Source organism: Triticum aestivum, chromosome 2A (assembly GCF_018294505.1).
Source record: "Triticum aestivum cultivar Chinese Spring chromosome 2A, IWGSC CS RefSeq v2.1, whole genome shotgun sequence".
In the NCBI taxonomy this organism is placed as follows: Eukaryota; Viridiplantae; Streptophyta; class Magnoliopsida; order Poales; family Poaceae; genus Triticum; species Triticum aestivum.
The window spans coordinates 198171781-198180298 of NC_057797.1; positions in this window are offsets into that span (position 1 = coordinate 198171781).

The following is an 8518-nucleotide window of genomic DNA, read 5'->3' on the forward strand; positions in this document are numbered from 1 at the left end:
TCTTATCACAAAACTATCTATTACCTATAATTTCAGTGCTTGCAGAGAATACCTTGCTGAAAACCGCTTATCATTTCCTTCTGCTCCTCGTTGGGTTCGACACTCTTACTTATCGAAAGGACTACGATAGATCCCCTATACTTGTGGGTCATCAAGACTCTTTTCTGGCGCCGTTGCCGGGGAGTGAAGCGCCTTTGGTAGGTGGAATTTGGTAAGGAAAAATTTATATAGTGTGCTGAAATTTACTGTCACTTGTTACTATGGAAAGTAATCCTTTGAGGGGCTTGTTCGGGGTATCTTCACCTCGACCAGTAGAGCAAAGAGTTGCTCCTCAACCTACTGAACCTACTGAAAATGAAAATGTCTACTTTGAAATTCCTTCGGGTATGATAGAAAAACTGCTAGCTAATCCTTTTGCAGGAGATGGAACATTACATCCTGATGAGCACCTAATATATGTGGATGAAGTTTGTGGATTATTTAAGCTTGCAGGTATGCCCGATGATGTTATCAAGAAGAAGGTCTTCCCTTTATCTTTGAAGGGAGATGCATTGACATGGTATAGGCTATGTGATGATATGGGATCATGGAACTACAAACGATTGAAATTGGAATTTCATCAGAAGTTTTATCCTATGCATCTTGTTCATCGTGATCGTAATTATATATATAATTTTTGGCCTCGCGAAGGAGAAAGCATCGCTCAAGCTTGGGGGAGGCTTAAATCAATGTTATATTCATGCCCCAATCATGAGCTCTCAAGAGAAATGATTATCCAAAAATTTATGCTCGGCTTTCTGATAACAATCGCACCATGCTCGATACTTCTTGTGCTGGCTCTTTTATGATGAAGACTATTGAATTCAAATGGGATTTATTGGAAAGAATTAAACGCAACTCCGAAGATTGGGATCTCGACGAAGGTAAGGAGTCAGGTATGACACCTAAGTTTGATTGTGTTAAATCTTTTATGGATACCGATGTTTTCCGTAAATTTAGCACTAAATATGGACTTGACTCTGAGATAGTAGCTTCTTTCTGTGAATCTTTTGCTACTCATGTTGATCTACCTAAGGAGAAGTGGTTTAAATATCATCCTCCCATAGAAGTAAAAGTAGCTTCACCTATTAAAGTTGAAGAAAAGACTATCACTTATAATAATCCTATTATTCCTACTGCTTATGTTGAGAAACCACCTTTTCCTGTTAAGATAAAAGATCATGCTAAAGCTTCAACTGTGGTTCGTAAAAGCAATATTAGAACCTATACACCTCCTGAGCAAGTTAAAGTTGAACCTAATATTGCTATTGTTAAGGATCTCTTGGCTGATAATATTGATGGACATGTTATTTATTTCTGTGATGAAACTGCTAGAATTGCTAAACCTTGTGCTAAAGATAAACATAGACCTGTGGTAGGCATGCCTATTATTTCTGTTAAAATAAGAGATCATTGTTATCATGGCTTGTGTGATATGGGTGCGAGTGCTAGTGCAATACCTATTGACTTATACAAAGAAATTATGCATGATATTGCACCTGGTCAGTTAGAAGATATTGATGTCACAATTAAACTTGACAATAAGGATACTATTTCACCAATTGGGATTGTTAGATATGTTGAAATCTTGTGTGGGAGAACTAAATATCCTGCTGATTTTCTTGTTCTTGGTTCCCCACAAGATAACTTTTGTCCCATTATATTTGGTAGACCCTTCTTAAACACTGTTAATGCTAGGATAGACTGCGAAAAGGATGTTGTTACTATTGGTTTAGGTGATATGTCTCATGAGTTCAACTTTTCTAAATTTCGTAGACAACACCGTGAAGAGGAATTGCCTAGTAAAGATGAAATTATTGGTCTTGCTTCTATTGCCATACCTCCTAGTGATCCTTTAGAACAACATTTGCTAGACCATGAAAATGATATGTTTATGAATGAAAGAAGGGAAATAGATGAGGTGTTCCTTGAACAGGGACCTATTCTGAAACACAACTTGCCTGTTGAAATCTTAGGGGATCCTCCTCCACCCAAGGGTGATCCCGTGTTTGAGCTTAAACCATTGCCTGATACTCTTAAATATGCTTATCTTGATGAAAAGAAGATATATCCTGTTATTATTAGTGCTAACCTTTCAGAGAAGGAGGAAGAAAAATTATTGAAAACTCTGAAGAAGCACCGTGCTGCTATTGGATATACTCTTGATGATCTTAAGGGCATTAGTCCCACTCTATGTCAACACAAAATAAATTTGGAGAAAGATGCCAAACCGGTTATTGATCACCAACGACGGCTGAATCCTAAGATGAAAGAAGTGGTAAGAAAAGAAATACTAAAGCTCCTTGAGGCAGGTATAATTTATCCCATTGCTGATACTCAGTGGGTAAGTCCTGTCCATTGTGTTTCTAAGAAGGGAAGTATTACTATCGTTCCTAATGATAAAGATGAATTGATTCCGCAAAGAATTATTACAGGTTATAGGATGGTAATTGATTTCCGCAAATTAAATAAGGCTACTAAAAAAGATCATTACCCCTTACCTTTCATTGATCAAATGCTAGAAAGATTATCCAAACATACACATTTTTGCTTTCTAGATGGTTATTCTGGTTTCTCTCAGATACCTGTGTCAGCTAATGATCAATCAAATACCACTTTTACTTACCCTTTTGGTACTTTTGCTTATAGACGTATGCCTTTTGGTTTATGTATTGCACCTGCTACCTTTCAAAGATGCATGATGGCTATATTCTCTGACTTTTGTGAAAAGATTTGTGAGGTTTTCATGGACGATTTCTCCGTTTATGGATCCTCTTTTGATGATTGCTTAAGCAACCTTGATCGAGTTTTGCAGAGATGTGAAGAAACTAACCTTGTCTTGAACTGGGAGAAGTGCCACTTTATGGTTAATGAAGGTATTGTCTTGGGGCATAAAATTTCTGAAAGGGGCATTGAAGTTGATAAAGCTAAAGTTGATGCTATTGAAAAGATGTCGTGTCCCAAGGACATCAAAGGTATAAGAAGTTTCCTTGGTCATGCCGGCTTTTATAGGAGGTTCATTAAGGACTTCTCAAAAATTTCTCGGCCTCTGACTAATTTATTACAAAAAGATATACCATTCGTCTTTGATGATGATTGTGTAGAAGCATTTGAAATACTTAAGAAAGCATTGATCTCTGCACCTATTGTTCAGCCACCTGATTGGAATTTACCTTTTGAAATTATGTGTGATGCTAGTGATTATGTGTAGGTGCTGTTCTAGGGCAAAGAGTTGATAAGAAATTAAATGTTATTCAATATGCTAGTAAAACTCTAGACAATGCCCAGAGAAATTATGCTACTACTGAAAAAGAATTCTTAGCAGTTGTATTTGCTTGTGATAAGTTCAGACCTTATATTGTTGATTCTAAAGTAACTATTCACACTGATCATGCTGCTATTAAATATCTTATGGAAAAGAAAGATGCTAAACCTAGACTTATTAGATGGGTTCTCTTGCTACAAGAATTTGATTTGCATATTATTGATAGAAAGGGAGCTGAGAACCCCGTTGCAGATAACTTATCTAGGTTAGAAAATGTTCTTGATGACCCACTGCCTATTGATGATAGCTTTCCTGATGAACAATTAAATGTCATAAACGCTTCTCATACTGCTCCATGGTATGCTGATTATGCTAATTACATTGTTGCTAAATTTATACCACCTAGTTTCACGTACCAGCAAAAGAAAAAGTTTTTCTATGATTTAAGACATTACTTTTGGGATGACCCACATCTCTATAAAGGAGTAGATGGTGTTATTAGGCATTGTGTACCTGAGCATGAACAGGAACAGATCCTACGCAAGTGTCACTCCGGAGGTTATGGAGGACACCACGCTGGAGATAGAACTGCACATAAGGTATTGCAATCTGGTTTTTATTGGCCTACTCTCTTCAAGGATGCCCGTAAGTTTGTCTTATCTTGTGATGAATGTCAAAGAATTGCTAATATTAGTAGACGTCAAGAAATGCCTATGAATTATTCACTTGTTATTGAACCATTTGATGTTTGGGGCTTTGATTATATGGGACCTTTTCCTGCCTCTAATGGATATACACATATTTTAGTTGCTGTTGATTACGTTACTAAGTGGGTAGAAGCTATTCCAACTAGTAGTGCTGATCATAACACCTCTATTAAGATGCTTAAAGAAGTTATTTTTCCGAGGTTTGGAGTCCCTAGATATTTAATGACTGATGGTGGTTCACATTTTATTCATGGTGCTTTCCGTAAAATGCTTGCTAAGTATGATGTTAATCATAGAATTGCATCTCCTTATCACCCACAGTCTAGTGGTCAAGTAGAATTGAGTAATAGAGAACTCAAATTAATTTTGCAAAAGACTGTTAATAGATCTAGAAAGAATTGGTCCAAGAAACTTGATGATGCATTATGGGCCTATAGAACTGCATATAAAAATCCTATGGGTATGTCTCCGTATAAAATGGTTTATGGAAAAGCATGTCACTTACCTCTCGAACTAGAACATAAGGCATATTGGGCTATTAAAGAGCTCAATTATGATTTCAAACTTGCCGGTGAGAAGAGGTTATTTGACATTAGCTCACTTGATGAATGGAGAACCCAAGCCTATGAGAATGCCAAATTGTTTAAAGAAAAAGTTAAAAGATGGCATGACAAAAGGATACAAAAGCGTGAGTTTAATGTAGGTGATTATGTATTGCTATACAACTCTCGTTTAAGATTTTTTGCAGGAAAACTTCTCTCTAAATGGGAAGGTCCTTACGTTATCGAGGAGGTCTATCGTTCCGGTGCCATAAAAATCAACAACTTCGAAGGCACAAATCCGAAGGTGGTGAATGGTCAAAGAATCAAACATTATATCTCAGGTAATCCTATAAATGTTGAAACCAATGTTATTGAAACCGTAACCCCGGAGGAATACATAAGGGACACATTTCGGAACATTTCTGACTCCGAAAAGGAATATGTATGTGGTACGGTAAGTAAACCGACTCCAAAACAGTTCTAATGGTAATTTTTCTCCGTTTTGGAATATTTAGAAAAATAGAAAAATAAGAAGCAGTCCGGGAAGGACACGAGGGCTCCATGAGGGTGGAGGGCGCGCCCTACCCCCTGGGCGCGCCCCTGCCTCATGGGCACCTCATGCACTCTTCGGACTCCATTTTCTTACACGTTACGTATTTTGGTCGGCAAAAATTCATTATATAATCTCCCGGAGGTTTTGACTCCTGTATCACGCAAATATCTCATGTCTTTGTTTCGAGCTGTCCTGCTGCAGATTAGAGAAACATGTCGTCCCAGGATTCGGAAGGAGAAAGCTATGTGACTGATTACCTTGCAGATCCTAAGGTCTATGGGGATGTGGAGCATTGTGGTTGGACTACGGAAGAAGAAGAGGACTATGAACCCAAGGGAAGGGAGGAGACGAGCTCAAAAGAAGATGAAGTCCCATTACCTCAACCTGGGGACATGCATGTGGAGTTCAAAAAGTCAAGCCTCCCGTATAGAGTAAAGAAACCTAAGATCGAGTTTATCCCTTTTCGCCTCTTGCAGGAAAACAAGCAAGAACTACGCAAAAAGATACTGAGCCTGGAGCGAGAGATTGATGACCTAAGGGACCAAAATTATGTCCTCAGGCGCAAATTAAGGAAGAAGCCTATGCCATCAACAAAACCATCACCTTCTTCACCAACAAAGAAGAACTGATCATCGGGAATGGGCACTCCCCTTGGCAACTGCCAAGCTTGGGGGAGGTGCCCCGGTATCGTATCACCATCACTTTTATCTTTACCGTTTTTCTTAGTTCGATCCTTTTAGTAATATCTTGATCTAGTAGAATAAAGTTTTTGGTATGATCTAGTTTTGAGTTTTGCTTTATGATCCCTCTATGTAATCGAGTCTGTGAGCTATATAATAAAGTTTAGTGTTGAGTCAAGGGCTAGATTATCTTGCTATGATCTTGAGTGAATAAAAGAAAAGAGAAAGAATAAAAGAAATAAAAGAGATCATATGGATCTTATGGGGAGTAATGAGCTCACATATAAAGAGTATGATGATTAAAAGTTGTTGAGAGTTGACAAACATAGTTTTGGTCATCGTTGCAATTAATAGGAAGTGATAAAGAAAGAGAGGTCTTCACATATAAATATACTATCTTGGACATCTTTCATGATTGTGAGCACTCATTAAAATATGACATGCTAAAGAGTTGACGTTGGACAAGGAAGACAACGTAATGGGTTATGTTTTCTTACATCTGAGATAAATTATATTTTCATGGATCATCCAACATGATTGAGCTTGCCTTTCCCCCTCATGCTATCCAAATTCTTTGCACCATGTAGAGATACTACTTGTGCTTCCAAATACCCTTAAACCCAGTTTTGCCATGAGAGTCCACCATATCTACCTATGGATTGAGTAAGATCCTTCAAGTAAGTTGTCATCGGTGCAAGCAATAAAAATTACTCTCTAAATATGTATGACTTATTAGTGTGGGAGAAAATAAGCTTTATACGATCTTGTGATGTGGAAGAAATAAAAGCGACGGACTGCATAATAAAGGTCCACATCACAAGTGGCAATATAAAGTGACGTTCTTTCGCATTAAGATTTTGTGCATCCAACCATAAAAGCGCATGACAACCTCTTCTTCCCTCTGCGAAGGGCCTATCTTTTACTTTTATCTCCTACCTTCATAAGAGTCATGGTGATCTTCACCTTTCCTTTTTACATTTTATCTTTTGGCAAGCACAATATGTTGGAAAGATCCTAGTATATATGACTAATTGGATGTGAGTTTTCATGAACTATTATTGTTGACATTACCAGTAAAACATTGGGAGGGAAAACTATAAGCCCCTATCTTTCTCTATGTCCGATTTAAACTCCATACCCATAAGTATTGTGTGAGTGTTAGCAATTGTGAAAGACTATATGATAGTTGAGTATGTGGACTTGCTGAAAAGCTCTTATATTGACTCTTTCCTATGTTATGATAAATTGCAATTGCTTCAATGACTGAGATTATAGTTTGTTAGTTTTCAGTGAAGTTTATGATTCATACTTGAAATTGTGATTGAATTGTTACTTTAGCATAAGATATCATATGACAATAACTATATAAGCTGCTGTTCTAAGAATGATCATGATGCTCTCATGTCCGTATTTTATTTTTATCGACACCTCTATCTCTAAACATGTGGACATATTTTTCGATTTCGGCTTTCGCTTGAGGACAAGCGAGGTCTAAGCTTGGGGGAGTTGATACGTCCATTTTGCATCATGCTTTTATATCGAATTTATTGCATTATGGGCTGTTATTACACATTATTTCACAATAATTATGCCTATTCTCTCTTATTTTACAAGGTTTACATAAAGAGGGAGAATGTCGGCAGCTGGGATTTGGGCTGGAAAAGGAGCAAATATTAGAGACCTATTCTGCACAGCTCCAAAAGTCTTGAAACTTCACGGAAGCTATTTTCAGAATATATAAAAAATACTGAGCGCAAGAAGTTCCAGAGGGGGCCCACACCCTGGTCACGAGGGTGGGGGCGCGCCCTACCCCCCTGGGCGCGCCCCCTGCCTCGTGGGCCCCCTGGTGGCCCTCCGATGCCCATCTTCTATTATATGGAGTCTTTCGTTGAGGAAAAAATTATAAGCAAGCTTTCGGGATGAGACTCCGCCGCCATGAGGCGGAACCTTGGCGGAACCAATCTAGGGCTCTGGCGGAGCTGTTCTGCCGGGGAAACTTCCCTCTGGGAGGGGGAAATCATCACCATCGTCATCACCAACGCTCCTCTCATCGGGAGGGGGCCAATCTCCATCGACATCTTCACCAGCACCATCTCCTCTCAAACCCTAGTTCATCTCTTGTATCCAATTCTTGTCTCTAAGTCTGGGATTGGTACTTGTAGGTTGCTAGTAGTGTTGATTACTCCTTGTAGTTGATGCTAGCCGGTTTATTTGGTGGAGGATCATATGTTCAGGTCCTATATGCATATTAATACCCCTCTGATTATGAACATGAATATACTTTGTGAGTAGTTACGTTTGTTCCTGAGGACATGGGAGAAGTCTTGCTATTAGTAGTCATGTGAATTTGGTATTCGTTCGATATTTTGATGAGATGTATGTTGTCTCTCCTCTAGTGGTGTTATGTGAACGTCGACTACATGACACTTCACCATTATTTAGGCCTAGAGGAAGGCATTGGGAAGTAATAACTAGATGATGGGTTGCTAGAGTGACAGAAGCTTAAACCCTAGTTTATGCGTTGCTTCGTAAGGGGCTGATTTGGATCCATATGTTTCATGCTATGGTTAGGTTTACCTTAATACTTCTGTTGTAGTTGCGGATGCTTGCAATGGGGGTTAATCATAAGTGGGATGCTTGTCCAAGTAAGGACAACACCCAAGCACCGGTCCACCCACATATCAAATTATCAAAGTACCAAACGCGAATCATATGAACATGATGAAAACTAG